At 40.1% G+C, this 23,032-nt stretch overlaps 1 protein-coding gene and 1 non-coding gene across 2 annotated transcripts in view; both read right to left on the reverse strand.

Moving 5' to 3' along the window:
* The window catches only part of Shroom3 (shroom family member 3), a 371,082-nt gene that overhangs the window by 258,793 nt on the left and 89,257 nt on the right, over positions 1-23,032 (reverse strand). The gene's annotated exons all lie outside the window — the stretch shown is intronic.
* On the reverse strand, positions 13,676-13,782 carry LOC123453372. Its single transcript, XR_006632765.1, has one exon. It is a non-coding gene; the product is annotated as a U6 spliceosomal RNA (small nuclear RNA).

Raw genomic sequence — 23,032 nt, forward strand, 5'->3', positions numbered from 1 at the left:
ATTCCATTCTGTTTGAAGACCAAGACATGCTCTACATTTAAACTTAAAGGCATTTATCTATATTTTACACCATTCCTGAAATAATCCCAAGTATCTTAGCTAGCATGTTTATTGCATGTTCCTAATATATCTTATAAAAACTGCATATGTCATGGAAAATGCTAATAAAAATTAAAAAAAAACTGCATATGCTCTGACAACTTGTTATACCACAGACTATAATGTAAAAAAGTAGCTGGCTCTATTTTAAGATGAGTTTCATTGGTATATAAAGGCTCAGTCTTTTCTAAGAAAAAAGTCCTCTTGAACCAGAGAATTTTTATGAAGCTGGTTTATCCTCAGGAACTGTCAATTTTCCGATTTTCTTTCCCCCTCCATACCACCCTCATTTCTACCCTTCTTCCTTCCCCACCATTTCTTTATTTTCATTTATTTGAAGAGAGAGAGGAAGAAGAGGCACTCCAGGGCCTCCTGCCACTGCAAAACTCCAGAAATATGTGCCACTTTGTGCACCTGGTTTTACATGGGTACTGGGGACTCAAACCCAGGCCCATCTGGCTTTGCAAGCAAGCACCTTTAACCACTGACCAATTTCTTTAGCCCTCTTTGCTTTTTTAAAATTTTTTTTTAAATTTATTTGAGAGCGACAGACACAGAGAGAAAGGCAGATAGAGGGAGAGAGAGAGAATGGGTGTGCTAGGGCTTCCAGCCTTTGCAAACGAACTCCAGACGCGTGCGCCCCCTTGTGAATCTGGCTAACGTGGGACCTGGGGAACCGAGCCTCGAACTGGGGTCCTTAGGCTTCACAGACAAGTGCTTAACCGCTAAGCCATCTCTCCAGCCCCCTCTTTGCTTTTTTAAAAATTTACTTCTAGTTTTTCAAGGTAGGGTCTTATTCTAGCCCAGGCTGACTTGGAATTTACTATGTAGTCTCAGGGTGACCTCAAACTTATGGAGATCCTGCTACCTCTGCCTCCTGAGTGCTGGATTAAAGGGGAGTGCTACCGTACCTGGCTTTGTTTTCTTTTACTGAATCTTGCTACGTATTTAGCCCAGTGTAGCTTCTAAAGATCCTCTTGCCTCCAACTCTTGATTTCTGAGCCATATTTGGCTCCCTCATATTTTTAGAATTAGGATATCAAGAAATCTTATAGTTTTATAGTATTGCTTTCATTTTATTTTTTTACTTTTTGATGTGTGAGTAATATATTGTGTGTGTGTGCATGTGTGGTGTATGCACATGTATGTGCCCATGCAGTACCTCATGCACTCTCCTGCAACAGCCCAAGTACAACATCCAGTGTCCAGCTCTAACACTCTGCTGCTGCTTGCTCTTTCTTGAGTCTCTTACTGATCCCAGAGTTTACTATGTTTTATTGAGACCTATGATAATTCTTGGGTCTCTGCTCCCCCACTGGACTGGGGTTACAGACACATGTGGCCACACCCAGCTGTTAATGTGGCTCCTGGGAATGAAACCCCAGCAGTCTCTCAAATCTCCTTAGGCCCTCATGCTTGCAAAGGAAGTGCTCTTAACCATTGATCCACCTCTCCAGCCCTACTTTTAACATTAATATTGGAACTTGGATTGCAACAAGCAGAACTGTCATATGACAAAGAAGGTCTATTTATACAATTTGGTACCTGGAGCAATCCACTTCTTTGTCTCTACAAAAGAATTCAGAGAGGTGGCTGAGCTAGAAGCAAACAGGGTAATAAAACACAAGGAGGTATGAAGGCTCCCCTCCTATCAAAGATAACAACAGCATCCTATTAGTCATCACTTTGAGCCAGCAGTGTTTACAAGTTTCATGAGATTCCAGAGACCAGAAGGATATCTGAGCTAACTAAAGGATTTCTGTGCTCTGTCGCTCCCAACAAGGATTTGTTTACTTATCATCTATCAGATACCATATGGTGGTTAAGCTTTGTGACCAGACTGCCAGGTTCAAATCATGACCTCATGCTTAGAAGTTATGTGACCTTCAACTAGCTATTTGATCTCTCTGGGCCTGTTTCCCTTCATGTGAGATAAAGTTACTAATACTTCATAGGATTGTTATGAGAATTAAATGAATGCACATAAAAGATGGAGAAAAATGTCATCTCATATATGCCCAGTAAATTTTAGACACCTTTTAAGACTTACATATTCTCCATAAATTAGAAATATTTTTTGAAATTTTAAAATTTTATTTATTTATTTGAGAGAGAGAAAAAGGCAGAGACAGATAGAATGGGAGTGCCAGGGCCTCCAGCTGCTGCAAATGAACTCTAGATGCACACACCACCTTATGTACCTGGCCTATGTGGGTTCTGAGGAATTGAACCTGGGTCTTTTAGCTTTGCAGGCAAGTGCCTTAACTGCTAAGCCAACCCTTCAGTCCAAATTAGAAATATTAATGCCCCTTTCCTATACCTCAAACTGTTATTCTAGTAGGTAAGATTAAAAAAATTTTACAAAACATTTTTTTAAAATATTTATTTATTTATTTATTTGAGAGAGACAGACACAGAGAGAAAGACAGATAGAGGGAGAGAGAGAGAATGGGCGCGCCAGGGCTTCCAGCCTCTGCAAACGAACTCCAGACGCGTGCGCCCCCTTGTGCATCTGGCTAACGTGGGACCTGGGGAACCGAGCCTCGAACCGGGGTCCGTAGGCTTCACAGGCAAGTGCTTAACCGCTAAGCCATCTCTCCAGCCCCAAAACATTTTTTTGTTTGTTTGCTTTTCAGTGCTGGGGGTCAAACCCAGGGCCTCAGCATGTTTGGCAAGGGGTTTACCACTGAGGCACATTCCTAACCCAGTAAAGCACTTTGAGTAATGTTACAAGGTACATACAGTGAAGTAAGGGATTAGTGTGACTGAATCTATGTACATCTGGAAGTCAGCCTGATGATTTCAACCATCCCTAGAAAAAGACATTTGGTGTGATGGTAAATCTTGAAATGTAGTTGGGAATAATACACTATAGGTTCTGCCAGCACAGGGGCAAAGGAAGGGAAAAAAAGGGAGGAGAACTAACATTTCTGGTTATGTCTACAACTGTTAAGATATTCTCTACTGGATATCCTTTAATTCTCACCAACATATATGAACTAGGTATTCTGTTAACAATGAAACTAAAACCAGCAAGATTAAATAAGATCACAAACTTGTAAATAGTACAGCAAGAATTCAAACCCAGAGCTAGAGTCCATTATAACTTTCCCATTCAATTCTAAACAAGCAGCCCTTAAAAAATAAAGCAGAGGGTTGGAGAGATGGCTTAATGGTTAATGTGCTTGCCTGCAAAGTCAAAGGCCCCAGTTCAATTCCCCAGGACTCACATAAGCCAGATGTACAAGGTGGTGCATGCATCTGAAGTTCGTTTGCAGTGGCTGGAGGCCCTGGTGCATCCATTCTCTCTCTCAAATCAGTCCATCAATCAATCAATCAATCAATAAAATATTTTATAAAAAAAATAAAGCAGATATTGTGATAGTGTAACAACAAATGTCAGTATGATGACAGTGATCAATGGAAGTTCACATACAAGTCAGGAAGCTGGCCGTCCACCCATCTTCAGGCTAAACAGGTTGTGGTGACAACTGCTGGAAGGAGGTCATTCTGTATCTGCTGGACCCTGAGGCTATCAGTCACTTCTACCATGTTGGCTGCATCTTTAGCAGAAGATTAAATGCATGTTGCATGAATAAATAAATGATTAAAGGAAAAGAATAGTATGCTCTTAGCCTTTCCGCATGTCTCAATATCCAAATTCCAGAATTCTCTCTAATGACCACCTCAGCTTTGAACTTCCTACTATCAGATCCTCATCTGCTATGCTTCCTACAACCCCTTAAGCCACCTCCCTCATTTCCTAGAGATTTTTACACTCTGGATGAAGTCAGATTTCTTACAAAGGTGACTCCTGCCACTGCTCTCATTGCCCATCACTTCCTACACTACCCTCTAGCACTTACTGTCTTCCTTCACTTTCTGCTCAGCCATCTTGGCTTCTTGCTTTCATGGTCAGACTCCCTAGTCCTGGTTGCTACCAATATACAAAGTCCCCATGATCTCAGTTTCAAGCATTTTACTCACTGGCCATCTCCTCTTATCTCTTATCTTTATTTATTGTTGACAGCTTTACGATACAATTTAGAACAATTTAGATGTTGTAAAGTTCTCTCTTCTAAAGTGCACATAATCCAGTGGCTTTTGGTTTGTACAACCATTTCAATAATTGTAGTCTATTTTCTCAGACCTTCAAACCACTGTGCCTAGAGATTTAACTATCTGCTCTGTCTACCCATTGCTGCCTGCTCTCGGCAACAAGTATGCTTTTATGTATTTATAAACGTGAGTATTCCATGTCACATAATACATGGCCTTTTATGGCTGGTTTCTTTCATTTAGCATGTTTTTAAGGTTCACCCAATTTCTAACATGCACTTCATTACGTTTTATTGCCAAAAAGTACTCAATAATATGATTACAACATATTTGACTTATCCATCCACCACTTGGTGGGCATTTGGGTTGCTTCCACTATGTAAGTACCATGAAAAATGCTCTTATAAGCATTTCTGTATAACTTTTTATTTTTGGAGTTAGAGGGACAAGCTCTCGCTGAGTAGTCCAGATTAGCCTCCAACTCACTATGTAGCTCAGGCTAACCTGAACTCTTGATCCTCCTGCCTCTATCTTCAAAGTGGTGAGATTACAAGTGTGCACCAGCACACCCAGTTTTGGACATCTGCTTTCATTTCTTCTTGGGTCTGTACATGGGAATAGAATTGCTGGGTCATATGGCAACTTTATGTTTCACATTGGAGGAATTTCTAGAGCTTTTAAATGTCACTTGTGGTGACTTGGGTCAGATGTCCCCTATAAACTCATGTGTAATGAATGCTTATTCCCCAGCTGATGGCAATTATGGAGGTGAAGCTTTGTTGGAAGAAGTGTGTTGCTGGGGGAGGACCTTGAGGTTGATTAGCCCCTAGCTTGCCAGTTAGTTTGGCTCACATTCCTGCTGCTATTTTCACCTGCTGTGGCAGAGGTGATGTCCAGCCTCTTCTCATGCCATACTTTCCCCTGCCATCATGAAGCTTCCCCTTGAGACAGTAAGCCACAATAAATACATTCTTCCTATTAGCTGCTTTTGGTCAGGTGCTGTGTTGCAGCAACTAGAAAGCATCATTGCACCATTTTATAATGGTACCAGCTGTATATGAGCAGCTTAATTTCTCCACATCCTTCTCAAAACTTATTCTCTGTCTTTTAATTATATGCTAGAGGGTGTAAAGTGACATTTCAGTGTGGTTTTGATTCATAATGTCCTTCTTCTTTTCAGATCACTTCTTCTAGTGTTCCAACTAGTTGCTTTTTTATCCTGTAAAAAATCTACCATTCTTTCTTATGTTTGTTGTTTGTTTGTCTGTTTACCTCTATGTGGAGGGATTGACTGAGAACATTCTGCATCTTAGGCAAGTTACTGATCTACACACTGTTACTCTGTGTATGTGTGTGTGTGTATGAGAGAGAATATTAGGTGTTGTTCTTGAGGAATGCCATTGCACTGAGAACACACTCCTCTGGTGTGTACCACATGGACCTCTCTATCCACATGTCCTTTGTCACCCTTTTGTTACTAAGTAGACCAGCTACATTCTTCCCTATAGCTGTCCACTCTGTTTATGTACTGAATCCCACTGTTTACCACCTACTTAAGAATGATCCTCTGGTACTGTCCCTCTCAGGCAGTGACACACTTTCCCACTCTATTGAATTATTGTCATCACTGAAGAAGATTCGGTTACTTCTCCCATTTTACAGCAAACGAACTTTTGATCCTACATTCCATCAAACTACAACCCTACTTCTGTGCATCACATCTGAACTGTAGGTTTTACAATCACCTGCTGCTGCATGTTTGTATAATGTCTTGGATTTTACACAACTAACATGAAATTCCTAGTGTTCCCTTCAAACCTGATCCTTTATGAAACATAGTATGAGTATGACTATCTTTTTACCTTCTCAAACCAAAAATCATAAAAATGTTCCTATCAGAGAGCTGGTTGTGGTGGCACAGACCTTTATTCCGGCACTTGGGAGGCAGAGGTAGGAGGATCGCTGAGAGTTCGAGGCCACCCTGAGACTACATAGTGAATTCCAGGTTAGCTTGGGCTAGAGCAAAACCCTACCTTGTAAAACAAACAACAACAAAAAGTCCCCATCATATTTTATATTGAATCTATTATCAAACATAAGTTGTTCTACCTTCAAAATATGTTCACAGTGTGACTGCTTTGTATACCTACATTACTACAGACCACCTGACCACCAAGTCTTACCTTGATTATCAGATGGGATCCTAACTGGTGTCCCTATGCCCCTTCTACTCACTCTACATCCCCACCCCATAATGAATTCTCAACATGGCAGCAAGAGCCATAGCTGCTCCTTTCAAACTTAATTGACGGCTGGAGAGATGGCTCAGCAATTCAGGCATTTGTCTGCAAAGCCAAAGTACCCAGGTTTGATTCCCCAGGACCCATTTAAGCCAGATGCACAAGGCGGCACATGCATCTGGGGTTCATTTGCAGCAGGTGGAGACCCTGGCATACCGATTTTCTCTATCTTCTCTTTTCTCTCTCATTGCAAATAAATAAAATATTTTTAAAAATAAACTTAGTTGAAACATGTCACTGGGAGTAAAAACTCATATGTTTCTTTTTAAATTTTTATTTATTTTTCATTTAATTTACTTTAAAAAAAATTTTATTTATTTATTTGCAAGCAGAGATAGAGAGAGACAGACAGAGAGAATGGGCACACCAGGGCTTCCAGTCACTACAAATGCCAGACACATGCACCACTTTGTGCAGCTGGTTTTAAGTGGGTCCTGGAGAATTGAACTTGGGTGGTAGGCTTTGCAGGCAAGTTCCTTAACTGCTGAGCCATTTCTCCAGCTCCATAGTCATTTTTTTAAGCTGTGGATACATTTAGTTAAATCACTCCAGTCCAGTCAATTTCTACTTTTCCTGTTCCAACCTATTCCATTCCATTCTGTTTATTCGCACTTGTGTGTAAGCGCATGTGTGTGTATGGGTACACCAGGGTCCCTTGCACCACCTTTGCATCTGGCTTATGTTGAGTGGCTTGGGAATTGATCCCTGGTTGGCAGGATTTGCAAGCAAGCATCTTTAATCATTGAAGCATCATTCCAGATTCTCAAATCTTCTATTACTGAACCTGAACTGAACTTTATACTCTCAAGGTTGGAACATTTCAATTGTAAAAGTCTAAAAAGCAAAACAAACCAAACACATAAAACAGGAATTTCCTTTAGGTTGGATTCACTCTGGAATTTTTTGCATTTTTCATTTTGTTATGGTCGGTGGTAGACCAAAATAAGTTCAGTTGTAGTTGAGTTAGTTCTTTTTTTTAAATTTTTATTAGCATTTTCCATGATTATAAAAAAAATCCCATGGTAATTCCCTCCCCCCCACACACTTTCCCCTTTGAAATTCCATTCTCCATCATATTACCTCCCCATCTCAATCATTGTACTTACATATATACAATATCAACCTATTAAGTACCCTCCTCCCTTCCTTTCTCTTCCCTTTATGTCTCCTTTTTAACTTACTGGCCTCTGCTACTAAGTACTTTCATTCTCATGTAGAAGCCCAATCATCTGTAGCTAAGATCCACATATGAGAGAGAACATGTGGTGCCTGGCTTTCCGGGCCTGGGTTACCTCACTTAGTATAATCCTGTCCTGGTCCATCCATTTTTCTGCAAATTTCATAACTTCATTTTTCTTTACTGCTGAGTAGAACTCCATTGTATAAATGTGCCACATCTTCATTATCCACTCATTAGTTGAGGGACATCTAGGCTGGTTCCATTTCCCAGCTATTATAAATTGAGCAGCAATAAACATGGTTGAGCACGTACTTCTAAGGAAATGAGATGAGTCCTTTGGATAGATGCCTAGGAGTGCTATAGCTGGGTCATATGGTACATCAATCTTTAGCTGTTTTATGACCCTCCACACTGATTTCCACAATGGCTGGACCAGATTGCATTCCCATCAATAGTGTAGAAGGGTTCCTCTTTTTCCACATCCCCGCCAACATTTATGATCATTTGTTTTCATGATGGTGGCCAATCTGACGGGAGTTAGATGGAATCTCAATGTAGTTTTAATCTGCATTTCCCTGATGACTAATGACGTAGAACATTTTTTTAGATGCTTATATGCCATTCGTATTTCTTCCTTTGAGAATGCTCTATTTAGCTCCATAGCCCATTTTTTGATTGGCTTGTTTGATTCCTTATTACTTAACTTTTTGAGTTCTTTGTATATCCTAGATATTAATCCTCTATCAGATATATAGCTGGCAAAGATTTTTTCCCATTCTGTAGGTTGCCTCTTTGCTTTTTTCACTGTGTCCTTTGCAGTGCAAAATCTTTGTAATTTCATGAGGTCCCAGTGATTAATCTGTGGTTTTATTCCCTGAGCAATTGGGGTTGTATTCAGAAAGTCTTTGCCAAGACCAATATGTTGAAGGGTTTCCCCTACTTTTTCCTCCAGCAGTTTCAGAGTTTCAGGTCTGATGTTAAGGTCTTTAATCCATTTGGTCTTAACTCTTGTGCATGGCGAGAGAGAAGAATCTATTTTCATCCTTCTGCAGATATAGATCCAGTTTCCCCAACACCATTTGCTGAAGAGGCTGTCTTTTCTACAATGAGTAGTTTGGCATTTTTATCAAATATCAGGTGGCTATAGCTACTTGGGCTTACATCTGGGTCCTCTATTCTGTTCCACTGATCTACATGTCTGTTTTTGTGCCAGTACAACGCTGTGTTTTGTTACTATGGCTCTGTAGTATAGGTTAAAATCAGGTATGGTGATACCACCAGCCTTATTTTTGTTGCTCAGTAATATTTTAGGTATTTGAGGTTTTTGTTGTGATTCCAAATGAATTTTTGGATTGTTTTTTCTATTTCCATGAAGAATGTCTTTGGAATTTTGATAGGGATTGCATTAAATGTGTAAATTGCTTTTGGTAAGATTGCCATTTTTACAATATTGATTCTTCCAATCCAAGAACAAGGGATGTTTCTCCACTTTCTAGTGTCTTCTGCGATTTCTCGCTTGAGTGGTTTAAAGTTCTCATTGTAGATACTCTTTACTTCCTTGGTTAGGTTTATTCCAAGGCACTTTATTTATTTATTTATTTATTTATTTATTTATTTATTTATTTGAGAGCGACAGACATAGAGAGAAAGACAGATAGAGGGAGAGAGAGAGAATGGGCATGCCAGGGCTTCCAGCCTCTGCAAACGAACTCCAGACGCATGCGCCCCCCTGTGCATCTGGCTAACGTGGGACCTGGGGAACCGAGCCTCGAACCAGGGTCCTTAGGCTTCACAGGCAAGCGCTTAACCACTAAGCCATCTCTCCAGCCCTATTTTTTTTTTTTGATGCAATTGTGAATGGGAGTGATTCTCTGATTTCATCCTCTGTGTGTTTGTTGTTACCATATATGAAGGCTACTGATTTCTGTGTATTTATTTTGTATCCTGCTACATGGCTGTAGGTCTTGATCAGCTCTAACAGTTTGCTAGTAGAGTCTTTACAGTCCTTTATGTATAGAATCATGTCATCTGCAAATAATAATAACTTGATCTCTTCGTTTCCGATTTGCATCCCTTTTATGTGTGTCTCTTGCCTTATTGCTATGGCTAAAACTTCCAAAACTATATTAAATAAAAGTGGGGACAGTGGACCCTTGTCTTGTTCCTGATTTTAGTGGAAAAGCTTCCAGTTTTTCCCCATTTAGTAATATGTTGGCTGTAGGCTTGTCATAAATAGCTTTTATAATATTGAGATATGTTCCTTCTATTCCCAGTCTCTGTAGGACTTTTATCATGAACGGATGTTGGATTTTGTTGAATTCTTTCTCTGCATCCAATGAGATGATCATGTGATTTCTGTCCTTCAACCCATTGATATAATGTATTACATTCATAGATTGCATATATTGAACCATCCCTGCATCTCTGGGATAAAGCCTACTTGGTCAGGGTGAATGATCTTTTTGATATACTCTTGTATTTTGTTTGCCAATATTTTGTTGAATATTTTTGCATCTATGTCCATGAGGTAGATTGGTCTGTAATTTTCTTTTTTTTTGTTCTATCTTTGCCTGGTTTTGGTATCAGGGTGATGCTGGCCTCATGGAAGGAGTTTGGTAGAATTCCTTCTTTTTCTATTTCCTGGAAAAGCTTAAGAAGCAATGGTATTAGCTCTTCCTTAAAGGTTTGGTAAAATTCAGCAGTGAATCCATCTGGGCCTGGGCTTTTTTTAGTTGGGAGATTATTGATAACTTTTCGGATCTCCATGTTTGTTATAGGTCTATTTAAGTGATTTTGATTTAATTTAGGTAGGTCATATAAATTAAGGAATTCTCCCATTTCTTTCAGATCTTCATACTTTGTGGAGTATATGCTTTTATAGTATGTCCCTATGATTTTTTAAATTTCTCTGGAATCTGTTGGGATGTTACCTTTTTCATCTCTGATTTTACTAATTTGTGTCTCTTCTCTCTTTCTTTTGGTCAGATTTGCTAAGGGCTTGTCAATCTTGTTTACCCTTTCAAAGAACCAACTCTTTGTTTCATTAATTCTTTGGATTTTTTTTTGTTGCTATTTCATTATTTTCTGCCCTAATCTTTATTATTTCTTCCCATCTACTGGTTTTTGGTTTGCCTTGTTCTTCTTTTCCAAGGCTTTAAGGTGAAGCATTAGGTCGTTTAGTTGCGACCTTTCTAATTTCTTAATATAGGCACTTAAGGCTATAAATTTACCTCTTAAAACTGCCTTCATTGTGTCCCAGAGATTTTGATATGTTGTGTTCTCATTATTGTTTGACTCTATACATTTTTTGATTTCCTTCTTGATTTCTTCAATGACCCAGTCATCATTTAGTAGTGTATTGTTTAGTTTCCATGATTTTGTGTATGCTCTATAGCCTTTCTTGCTACTGATATGTAGTTTAATTCCATTGTGGTCAGATAGAAGGCAAGGAATTATTTCAATTTTCCTGAATTTGTTAAGATTTGCTTTGTGTCCTAATATATGGTCTATTTTAGAGAATGTTCTGTGTGCCGCTGAAAAGAATGTATATTCTGCAGCCTTTGGATGAAATGTCCTGTATATATCCGTTAGGTTCCTTCCTTCTATGACCTCATAGTGCAGATGCCTCTCTGTTTATTTTTTCCTGGGATGACCTGTCAACTGATGAGAGTGTGGTGTTAAAGTCGCCCACCACAACTGTGTTTGGTGTTGTCTGTGACCTTAGCTCTAATATTGTTTGTTTGATGAATTTGGAGCCCCCATGTTAGGTGCATATATGTTTAGGATTGTAATGTCCTCCTGTTGGAGTGTGCCCTTAATCAATATAAAGTGACCTTCCTTATCTTTCTTGACCAACGTTGGACTGAAGTCTACCTTGTCAGATATTAGGATAGCAACCCCTGCTTGTTTTCTAGGCCCAAACACCGTCTTCCAACCTTTCACCCTAAGATAATATCTATCCTTTGTAGAAAGGTGAGTTTCTTGGAGACAACAAATTGTAGGATCCTGCTTTTTGACCCAGTCTGCAAACCTATGTCTTTTCATTGGGGCATTGAGGCTGTTGATATTAAGAGATATTATTGAAAGGTGTGTATTTGTTTGCCATTTTTTTTTTCTGGTTCTGGTTCTACCTGTGCTCTCTTGTGTTAACTAGTATTTGAGTATTGCTTGTTTTTTCTAGGTTCCTTATATGTGTGCTTTTCCTTTTATTCAGCATGGAGGATTCTATCAAGTATTTTCTGTAGAGCTGGTTTTGTCTTCAAATACTCCTTTAACCTGCTTTTGCCATGGAATGTCCTGATTTCTCCGTCTATTTGAATGGATAGCTTTGCAGGATAAACTAACCTTGGCTGACAGTTGTTATCTTTCAGAACTTGGAATACATCACTCCAAGCCCTTCTGGCTTTTAACGTTTGTGTTCAATAATCTGCTGCAATCCTGATGGGTTTGCCTTTGTAGGTAACTTGATTTTTCTGCTTTCAATATTTTTTCTTTGTTTTGTGTGTTTGGAAGTGTGATTATAATATGGCGAGGAGAGGTTCTTTCCAGGTTTTGTCTGGCTGGGATTCTAAAGGCTTCCTGTATCTGCATTGGCACCTCTTTCCCAATTTGGGGGAAATTTTCTTCTATGATGCCTACTATGCCTTTGGAGTGGAATTCTTTTCCTTTTACTATGCCCTGAATTCTTATATTTGATGTTTTCATAGTGTCCCGAATATCTTGAAATTCCCACTCATACTTTTTTATAAGTTTGTCTTTCTCTTTGTTGGACTGTATTAGGTCTGCCACCTGGTCTTCTAGATTAGATATTCTGTCCTCTCCTTCATCCATTCTACTGGTGAGATTTTCTACAGAGTTTTTTTATTTCATTAACTGTGTTCTTCATTGCTAGTAATTTTGACTGGTTTTTCTTTATTATTTCTATTTCCTTATTTATGTCTTGTATTGCCTTCTTTATTTCATGAAATTGGTGTCCTGCATCTTCTTTGATTCCTTTGATTTCCTCTTTGACTCCTTTGATTTGTTCTCTGACTTCTTTGAATATATTTACAATCATTCTTTTGAAATCTTTCTCAAGCATTTCCTCTAACTCGTTCTCACTGGAGGTCATTTCTGATGCATTAATACTTTTAGGTGGATTTATATCGTCTTGCTTTTCAGTGTTTCTTGTGTTATAATGTATATATTTTTGCATCTTGGATTAAGTTAATGCTTGGATTTTCTAGCTAGCTGGGTATTCTTAGCTGTATCAATTGATTTGTTGTTATATATTTTCAGGGTAGGAGATTAAGGTGTTAGGTGTGGCTCTTAAGGCTCTCAGAGTATCTACAAAGGTGTTTCTAGGGATTGAGTTTCCCTGTTATGGAGTATTCAAGTAGGCTGAGTGGAATAAAATACAGGTAGATTCTAAAATTGAACTAAACACTGTACTCATTCAATCAAAATCAGCACCGAATATTTATGCAAGAGTAGTTATTATAACAACCATATCCTCTATCAACAAAGAGGTTAAGATTTCTGGTCTGTTGAGGGATCCAGCTTGTGACCAAGTGAGAACCTTCCCTGGTGCAATCCCAGTTACCTTGGATGATTTTGGTCTCAGTCAAGTTGCTGCCTGGGTCATTGGGCTGCTGTTCTGATTTCTGGAGCTGGGCACTGGCTTTTCCTGCAGGGCAAACTGAGCCTGGCAACTGTGGCCCTGCAGATCACCACACCCACTGCTGGAACTGCTGCTGCTAAAGCTGCCTCTGCTGGGTCTGTTGCCGCTGCTGCTGAAGCTGCTGCTTCTGGGTCCACCGCTGCTGCCGCCTGTGCTGCTGCTGCTGTAGCTGCCACTGCTGGAGCCACCGCTGCTGCTGAAGCTGCTGCTGCTTGGTCCACCGCTGCTGCTGTCACTGAAGCTGCTGCTGCTGGGTCTGCCGCTGCTGCCGCTACTGGATCTGCTGCTGCTGGCGCCGTTGTTACCGGTGCCAGAGCTGCTGATGTTGCTGCTGGACTCTGCTCCTGCTTGGGTTCTGCTGTGGGCTCAAGTTTGCGTAAAAATATGGAACACTTCACGAATTTGCATGTCATCCTTGCTCAGGGGCCATGCTAATCTTTTCTGTATCGTTCCAATTTTAGTATATGTGCTGCCAAAGCAAGCACTTAATTTACTTTTTTATTGACTACTGTGTAAGCTCAGGTTGGTCTTAATCTAGGTTGGTCTTAAATCTCTGTACTTAGGCAATCCTTTTGCTTTTCAGCTTCAAGTGCTTTTTTTTTTTTTTTTTTTCTTTTTTGAGGTAGGGACTTTCTCTAGCCCAGGCTGACCTGGAATTCACTATGTAGTGTCAGCGTGGACTTGAACTCATAGCAATCCTCCTACCTCTGCCTCCCCAGTGCTGGGATTAAAGGTGTGTGACACCACGCCTGGCTCAAGTGCTTTCAATGGCCTTCAAGTTTCTCCACAGTCTTATAGTCTGCCCTGTGTGTTTCCTTGACCTCTCCTCCTACCATCCCCCTTGGGGTTTCTTTACCTCAGCCACCCTGGCTTCCCTGAGACTCTGCTCTGTTAAGTGTGTGTCTGTGCATGGGTGACTCCTTTGTTTGGAGCACCTTTCCCCTTCCCCCAGGAGCTACAAAGCTTCCTTCCCCTTCTCCTCAGGTTACCTCTATTACTCCTAAGTTTAGCAAAGACTCTTCCTAATCAAATACATAGCACTGTCACAGAAAACTGTAATGATAAGGTTGGAAGGAGACTGGAATAAAAAGGAGGAAGGAAGAGAAAAAGGCATTCAAGCTTTGAGGGTTTCCTAAGGTCACGAGCCCATTACTTTATAATTTGGCTTAATTCTTACAACCTATGGGATGAAGAAGATTATATCCATTTTATAAATAGTATAACAGAGGCAAAGAGTAAGATTAAAATAATAATAATGATAATAAATCCCTAGTAAATATTAAGTGTCTAATGAGAAATCTGCCCTTAAATCCTGTCCTGGACCCACTACATCACAGATTTCCAGCCTCTATTTAGTTAACAGAAAGCTGGGACTGAATGTCTGTTATAAAATTCAAATATTTGGGCTGGAGAGATGGCTTAGTTGTTAATGTGCATGCCTGCAAAGCCTAAGGATTCAGGTTCAATTCTCCAGGTCCCATGTAAGCCAGATGCACATGGTGGCACCTGTGTCTGGAGTTTGCAGTGGCTGGAAGCCCTGGTGTGCTCATTCTCCCTCTCTCTCTCTCTCTCCCCCTCTCTCCTCTAATAAATAAAAGAAATATTTTTTAAAAATTCAAATATTTGCAGAAGTAAAGAAATCAATGCAGCATTTTTTTTTTCTGGTAAAGTTTTTCACTTTGGCTCTAAAATGAAACCTTTATGTACTCAAGTGAGGGTTAATTAGATTCCAGAGATTCTTGGCAATCTCTCCACTTATTATCCTTTTTTTTGCATGATAAAAATTCCATCAAGTGGCCTTATGTACAGATGATTATCAGCAAATTGACTTCTATTTGCTACTAAGGAGTGCAGGAGGGGGGGAGTAATTTGTCAGTGGTCTTTCTCAGTAGTGCTCTTTCCCAAAATTCCTTGCTGGGTGGCCCAAACATTTTAAAATTTGTGTTCTCTAGACCTCCCTTAAGATGAGTTGTAACCTTGGACCTTGCTCAGATGTCCAGGTGTCTGACTCCCCTTGTGATTATGTTGCCGCATCCCACCCCCATCCATTATCTTTCAGCTATCAGCCCAGCATTTCTTCCTCCTGCACTGGCCTATTCTCCTCTGACCTCCTGACATACCCATTTGTTTTTCCTTGTCTAGAATTCTTACCCAAACTGACTTCAATCTCTCAAAACTTAGTGCTGTACACAGAGATGGAAGCAGTGACAACCACAGAGCAGCACTATGCCATCACCCCCAGCCGACTCCCCACTATTTCATAATGATAGCTTATTCGCTAAATGACCATGAACCACTGGTGAGGAGCTAGCTTTTATATGGGCTGGATTTCTATAACCATCAAACCATCTCAGTAAAGTAACTTGTTCCAAATGTCTTAGCAGAGCTTTATACTTTCTGTAGTTGAAGCTTGACAGGAGGTGGCAAGACTATTTATGCAACAATCACCTAAATTTTGTTAATTTTCATCAGTATAATCATGACTTCTACTTGGAAATGTGTCCCAAAAGTATAAATCAGTCTAAAGTGTGAATTCAATTCCAATAACAACACTGGAAAAAGAATTCTCATTTTACAACGATAAAGTACAAAAAGAAATTGCTTAATGTTAAATATCAAATATGGAGTTGGAACTGGAATTCAGACTGGATTAAATGCCAAAGTCCATTAGGTAACTGTGATCACTTGAATGTATGTTCCCCGTAGACTTGAGTGTTATTAATCTTGAATTTGGGTCTCCAGCTGCCTGGTGTCACTGGAAACAGATGCCAGGATCCAGCCCATAGGTATGCAGAGAAGTCTAAGCTCTAGGGGAAGGGACAGGGTCCTGCTTGCTTGCTGCTGGTTTTGTCTGCTGTTTCTTTTTGGTGTTACTACCTTGCTACTTGATGGTGGCTTCTTTCTCTGCTTGGATTTATGAATGGGAGCCATTTTTTTTCTACTACTGATGGGAACTTCCTCCTGGATCTGTAAGCTCGAAATAAACCCCTTCCTCCATAAACTGTGTCTGGTTTGGATGTTCATCCCAACAATGTGAACACAGGGGCCAGGAACACCCAAAGGGAATGGCTAAGACTGATATTATGGGGCTGGAGAGGTGTCTTAACAGTTAAGATACTCGCCTGTGAAGCATAAGGACACAGGCTCAACTTCCCAAAACCCACATAAGCCACAGGCGCACAGTGGTGAATGCGTCTGGAGTTTGCTTGCAGTGGCTATAGGCCCTGGAGCACCCATTCTCTCTCCTTCTTTCTCTTTCTCTCTCTCTCATAAATAAATATTTTTAAAAAACATTTTTTACTGTAGCTGGAAGATATAAAAACATTTTTAATGTGTGTATATAGTATGTGTGCATGTATAAACATGTGTGGATGAGTAGACAAATGTGTGCAGGTGTGAGTACACATGTGTGTATGTGCATATGGAAGCCAAAAGTCAATGCTGGGTTTCTTCCTCAGTCACTCTACTGCATTTTTTTTTTTTTTTGAGGTAAGTTCTCATGTCCCACTCTAGCCCAGGCTGACCTGGAATTCACTATGGAGTCTTAGGGTGTCCTTGAACTCACAGTGATCCTTCTACCTCTGCCTACCGAGTACTCTACTGTATTTTTTGAGAAAGGGTCTCATACTGAACTTAGTGTTTACCAATTCAGCCAGACTAGCTAGCCAGTGAGCTCTAGGAATCCCCCTATCTCTACTTCCTCACCACTGGGGTTGTGCATATGTACTGCTACACCTGATAGTTTTGGCCTTTTTAGGTGAGTGCTAGAAATCCAAACAAAGACTCAGGTTCTTTTTTTTTTTTTTTTTTTTTGGTTTTTTGAGGTAGGGTCTCACTCTGGACCAGGCTGATCTGGAACTCACTATGTAGTCTCAGGGTGGCCTCGAACTCATGACGATCCTCCTACCTCTGCCTCCCGAGTGCTGGGATTAAAGGCATGTGCCGCCATACCCGGCCTTTTTTTTTCTTTTTGGTTTTTCACTCTGGACCTGGCTGACCACCTGGAATTTACTATGCAGTCTGGCCTCAAACTTTTGATGATCCTCCTGTCTTTGCTCCTTCCCCCAGTGCTAGGATTAAAGGAGTACATACCACACCTGGTTAAACTCAGATTCTTATGCTTGCACAGCAAGCACTTTACCCACAGAAAGATGACTCAGTAGTTAAAAGCACTTTTTAGCAAAGCCTGCCAGCCTGGGTTACCTTCCCTAGTACCCATGTAAAGCCAGATGTACAAAGTGGCACATGTGCCTGGAGTTTATGTGCAGTAGCAAGAGACTCTGCTGAACCCACATTTTCTCTCTCTATGTCTCTCAAATGTATATGCGTGCACACACACACCAATAATAAATAATCATTTGTTCTTTTTTTTGTTTTGTTTTTCAAGGTAGGGTTTCAATATATCCCAGACTGACCTAGAATTCACTATGCAGTCTCACGGTGGCCTTGAACTCATGGTGATCCTCCCACCTCTGCCTACCAAGTGCTGGGATTAAAGGCATGTGCCACCATGCTCGGTTTATTTTTTGTTTTTCGATGTAGGGTCTCTCTGTAGCCCAGGCTGACCTGGAATTTACATATAGTCTCAGGCTGGCCTTGAATGCACAGTGATCTTCCTAAATCTGCCTCCAGAGTGCTGGGATTAAAGGCATGTGGCACCATACTTGGCTAAAAATATTTTTTAAAAATACATTTAGTTATTGGATTCTGGATTCTTGCAGTCTAGTTGAAAAAAGACAAAGAACTACACAAGGCAGTATAACTCAAGTATTAAGTATGAACTGGACAATTTTTTTGTCTAGCAAAAAAAAAAAAAAAAAACTTGTCAGTCAAAAACAAAATGGAGAGAGCCAGGCCTTTAATGAAAGCACGTGGGAGACAGAGGTAGGAGGATCTCCGTGAGTTTGAGGCCACCTGAGACTACATAGTGAGTTCCAGATCAGCCTGGACTAGAGTGAGACCCTACCTCGAAAAACAAAACAAAACAAAAAAAAGGATAAAAAGGAAAAAAAAAAACTATGAACTGGAAACTGGAAGAATTATGTATTTAGAACACAGAGCAAGCAAATAGATGAGGCAGGGCTAGATCGACTTTGGAAGGAAAGAATATTTAAATGGAACTAGAGAGTTCTTAGGCCACTTGCTGTGTTTTTAATTGTTAGATAGAAAAATCTGTCCTATGGTCCTCCAAAGAAAATAACAAGGACAGAAGAGCATGTGTCATGTCAAGGGTCAATTTCTCCTTTCCGAAACATGTTGATGGGTCACAGCTGCGTGTGCATGTCCAGAATTCAAAATAGCTCTCTTGTGTCTGTGCCTTATTTGACACTTATCCAAAATTCCAGTAGAACTGGGTGTCACATTTTTTTTTTTTTAAATTTGCTAAATCTGTCAACCCTTCTCTTTCCACCAGATCCCATTCAGAACTACCTTACTTTTCATTGTCTTTAGAAGAACTACTGGAGCTGGATCTGGTGGGGCACACCTTTAATCCCAGCACTCAGGAGGCAGAGGTAGGAGGATCACTATGAGTACAAAGCCAGCCTGAAACTATATAGCAAATTCCAGGTCACCCTGAGCTAGAGAGAGCCCCTATCTTGAAAACCAGAAAAGACCAAACAAACAACAACAACAACAAAAAAACTACTGGAATAGCTCAATTTTGAAATCTAAGAGCTTGACTCAGCCAGAGGTAAGTTCAAACAGAAAATTTGCATGAATTAAATTCATAAAAAAATAGGCACCCATATATAAACATTAGACTTGTATTTCCAAGTCACTGTGCTTTTGCCCAATGCTTGGGATACATATCTTCTTATACCTCATCATTTATTTATTTAGTCAATTCATTTGCTGAGTCTGCCAGTATCTTTTGAGCATCTACTGTGTGCTGAGTACTGTTAGGAGCTGAACAACTTTACTTTCCCCACTGTTCAAGCAATAATAATCATAACAATTAATATGTTTTTAATTTTTATTTATTTGCAAGCAGAGAGAGGGGGGGCACACCAGGGCCTATAGCCACTGCAAACAAACCTTAGACGCATGTGCCCCTTGTGTATCTGGATTATGTGGGTCTTAGGGAATCAAACCTATTCCTTTGGCTGCACAGGCAAATGCCTTAACCACGAAGCCATCTCTCCAGCCCAATATTTTGAGAGCTTGGCATGGGCTAGGTGTTATATTAAATATTTCATGTCTATTACCTTATTTAATCTACATATAACACAATGGTATTGTTATTATTATTAGTTATATTTTCCCAATAATCACATTAATACATAATGAGTTTAAAAAACAAAAACTTGGGCTGGAGAGATGACTTCGTGGTTAAGGTGCTTGCCTGTGAAGCCTAAGAACCCAAGTTTGATTCCCAGGACCCATATAAGCCAGATGCACATGGTGGCTCATGTATCTGGAGTTCGTTTGCAGTGGCTAGAGTCCCTGGTACACCCATTTTACCTTTCTAAAAATTAATTAATTAATTAATTAAAAATTTCACTCATAATCTGGGCATGATGGCTCATGCCTTTAATCCCAGCACTCAGGAGGCAGAGGTAGGAGGATTTCTGTGAGTTCGAGACTACATAGTGAATTCCAGGTCAGCCTGGGCTAGAGTGAGACCCTACCTCAAAAAAAAAACAAAAGAAAAAAAACCCTACACATGTTTCTGTTACTGTACCAGTGAATGTTGAAGACAGGATTTGAAGCTGTGTTCATAATACAATATTAAGCTACTTCTTCTTTCAAACCTTCCCTTCTTGTTCTTTCTCATCCAGTTTCAAAGACTGAGAACACCTTTATGTTTCACTGCTTCATAAATTATTTGCTTACATATCTGTCTTCTCAATTAGGCTGAATTCCTCCAGGGCAGGGACATTTTGTTCATTTTTCTTTTTGTATCCACAATGCCTAACTATTGGTTCAAATAAGTGCTCAATAATTTTTTTTTTTTTGTTTTTTTGGTTTTTCGAGGTAGGGTCTCACTCTAGCCCAGGCTGACCTGGAACTCACTATGTAGTCTCAGGATGGCCTAGAACTCACAGCGATCCTCCTTCCTCTGCCTCTCAAGTGCTGGGATTAAAGGCGTGCACCACCACGCCCGGATAAATAAATTATTAATATAATGAGATTCTTTTCTTGCCATTGGTGGGAAGTCTAGAGCCCTGTCTATCATATCAGTCAGAACAGATGTAGAACAGAAAAGAGAAATTGTCCTTTAAGTCAGACAGAACTGGTTACATCGTTGGCAGATAAGCTCACAAAGCACAGTAGGAGCTCTGTAGGTAATTCTAAACAAGCAGGGTCAAGTGTCCTAGTGGAGACAAAACCACTACCACCCACGCTGAGACCAAGAGCAGGGAGAACTATCCCAATTCTGTCTTCCTCCCACCTTCTAAGTATCTGACTCTTAGGCTTGAGGAATGTAGCCTGCCAAGGTTAGCTCCTGAGGAAAGGCCAGAAATGGATTGTGGGACAGTCAATCACCTATCAGACTGTACTTTTCTTGTGATCATAGTGAGAAACTATGGGTCAAGGATGTTGACCCTCTTCAGGCTGGGTGACAATGACTAGTGCTTGTCTTTTGGTCACACCCTTGTCTAGCCTCCCCACCAGTTTTATGCTAACTGTACTATTTCTTCAGGTGAGCCTAAATTGGATCAGACTACTTCTTTTTGTATTTCTCATTTGTAAACAACAATAACAAACATTTATTGAACAACTGACATTGCACTAGGTCTGAGGATGTGGACTTCAAAGATACTTTGTATGTTAAGGTATTCTTGGTTATAGGGAAACAGATAAATAGTCAAATTATTTTTCTGCCGTGTTGTAAGTACTGTAACTATGGTCAACACATATGTTTGAACTTGAGGGTGCAATGAGGATTTCCTGCATCCCTAAGAGCTTAGAAATGCAGAGAATAAGATTGTTTTATAAGAGTTTAATCTATAAAGTCAGCATACCATGCGCCATATTAAAGACATGAAAAGGCAGACAAATGAAGGTGATAGAATAATTCAGAAAGCTCCACATGACTCTGAAGTTTTGAGACTATGCACATTGTACACATCAGGGGCCAGGTCTTTACAGGCAGACTCCCTTGATTAAGTTCTTGGTCTCTGACTTTCATCTCATAAACTCTTGAACCTTGCAAGTCACCATTTTATAAATAGGGCATGATCCACTTTTCTTTTTTAATTTTTGTCCTATCAACAGTTAAATACTTGCAAAGCAGCCATTGGAAATCCAGGCTATAAATCCTATCTTTGAGCTCTAAGGCACCATCCTACACCCCAGGTCCAAAAACAAAATTTGGCTAAAATAAAAGTCTTTTAATTTTTACTTGACAGCCTCCTATATTCTAAACAAACTTTTCATAAAAAATTAAGAGCAGGCTGGAAAGATGGATCATTGGTTCCATGTGCTTTGTATATGAGAGACTGAAGCCACCTGAGTTCGAATCTCCAAAACCCACATAGACAGCTGGGCATGGCCATTTGTTCCACAAAGGGGACAAGAGCACAGGGAATCACCCAGGCTCACAAAAAGCACCAAGTTTGAGTATCAGTATGAATGGGTGGAAGAGCCATGGCCTGACAGATAACGAGCCTTCTGTAAACTACTCATCATGCATTGGAGGGAAAGCTCTATTTATACAAGGTAAATTAAGAAAGTGGCTGAGGGCTCAAGGGAGGGCTTAATGGTTAAAGAACTTGCCTACAAAGCCAAAGGATTCAGGTTTAATTCAATCCAGCCTATGGGATGGTGTAGCCCAAAGATAGGATGGATCCCTCCTACCTCAAGAAACTTAATCTAGAAAATTCCTTACATTCATGACCAGAGATTTGTTTCCATGGTGATTCTAAATCCTGTTAAATTGACAAACACACATTAACCATTATAAATCAACCCCTGGTCAATTTAACACTTAAACATAACACTTAAGCTATTACCTTCCAATCCTTGTCTACATAGACTCATGGTTATCTAATAATGAAATATGCATTTACTCCAACTTCAAAAGTCCTAACTCTCTTTAACAGTTCCAACACTGTTTAAAAATATAAGTGCAAAACCAGGCATGGTGGTGCACATCTTTAATCCCAGCACTCAGGAGGCAGAGGTAGAAGGATCACTGTGAGTCCAAGGCCACCCTGAGACTACATAGTGAATTCTAGGTCAGCCTGAGCTAGAGTGGGATACTACCTCAAAAAAAAAAAAAAAAAAAAAAAACTGAACAAACAAACAAAAACAAGTTATATATATGGGCTGGAGAGATGGCTTAGCGGTTAAGCGCTTGCCTGTGAAGCCTAAGGACCCCAGTTCGAGGCTCGGTTCCCCAGGTCCCACGTTAGCCAGATGCACAAGGGGGCGCACGCGTCTGGAGTTCGTTTGCAGAGGCTGGAAGCCCTGGCGCGCCCATTCTCTCTCTCTCCCTCTACCTGTCTTTCTCTTTGTGTCTGTCGCTCTCAAATTAAAAAAAAAAAAAACAAGTTATATGCTTCTAACATACACCAGCATAAAGTAAACACAATCCAAAAGGGAAAAACTGAGGCAGAGCAAGGAATGATCAGACCATAAAAAGATTGAAATTCAGCAGGGCAAACTCCAAAATTTTCAGCTCCTTGTCTAGCATCTGGGATTCATGATGAGATCATCTAGACTCCAAAGGCTTGGAAGCCCCACTTTTCCAGATGTGCTGCCTGTAACTTCCCTCCTAGGTAGAATCCA

The sequence above is a fragment of the Jaculus jaculus genome, chromosome 11 (assembly GCF_020740685.1).
Source record: "Jaculus jaculus isolate mJacJac1 chromosome 11, mJacJac1.mat.Y.cur, whole genome shotgun sequence".
NCBI lineage: Eukaryota > Metazoa > Chordata > Mammalia > Rodentia > Dipodidae > Jaculus > Jaculus jaculus.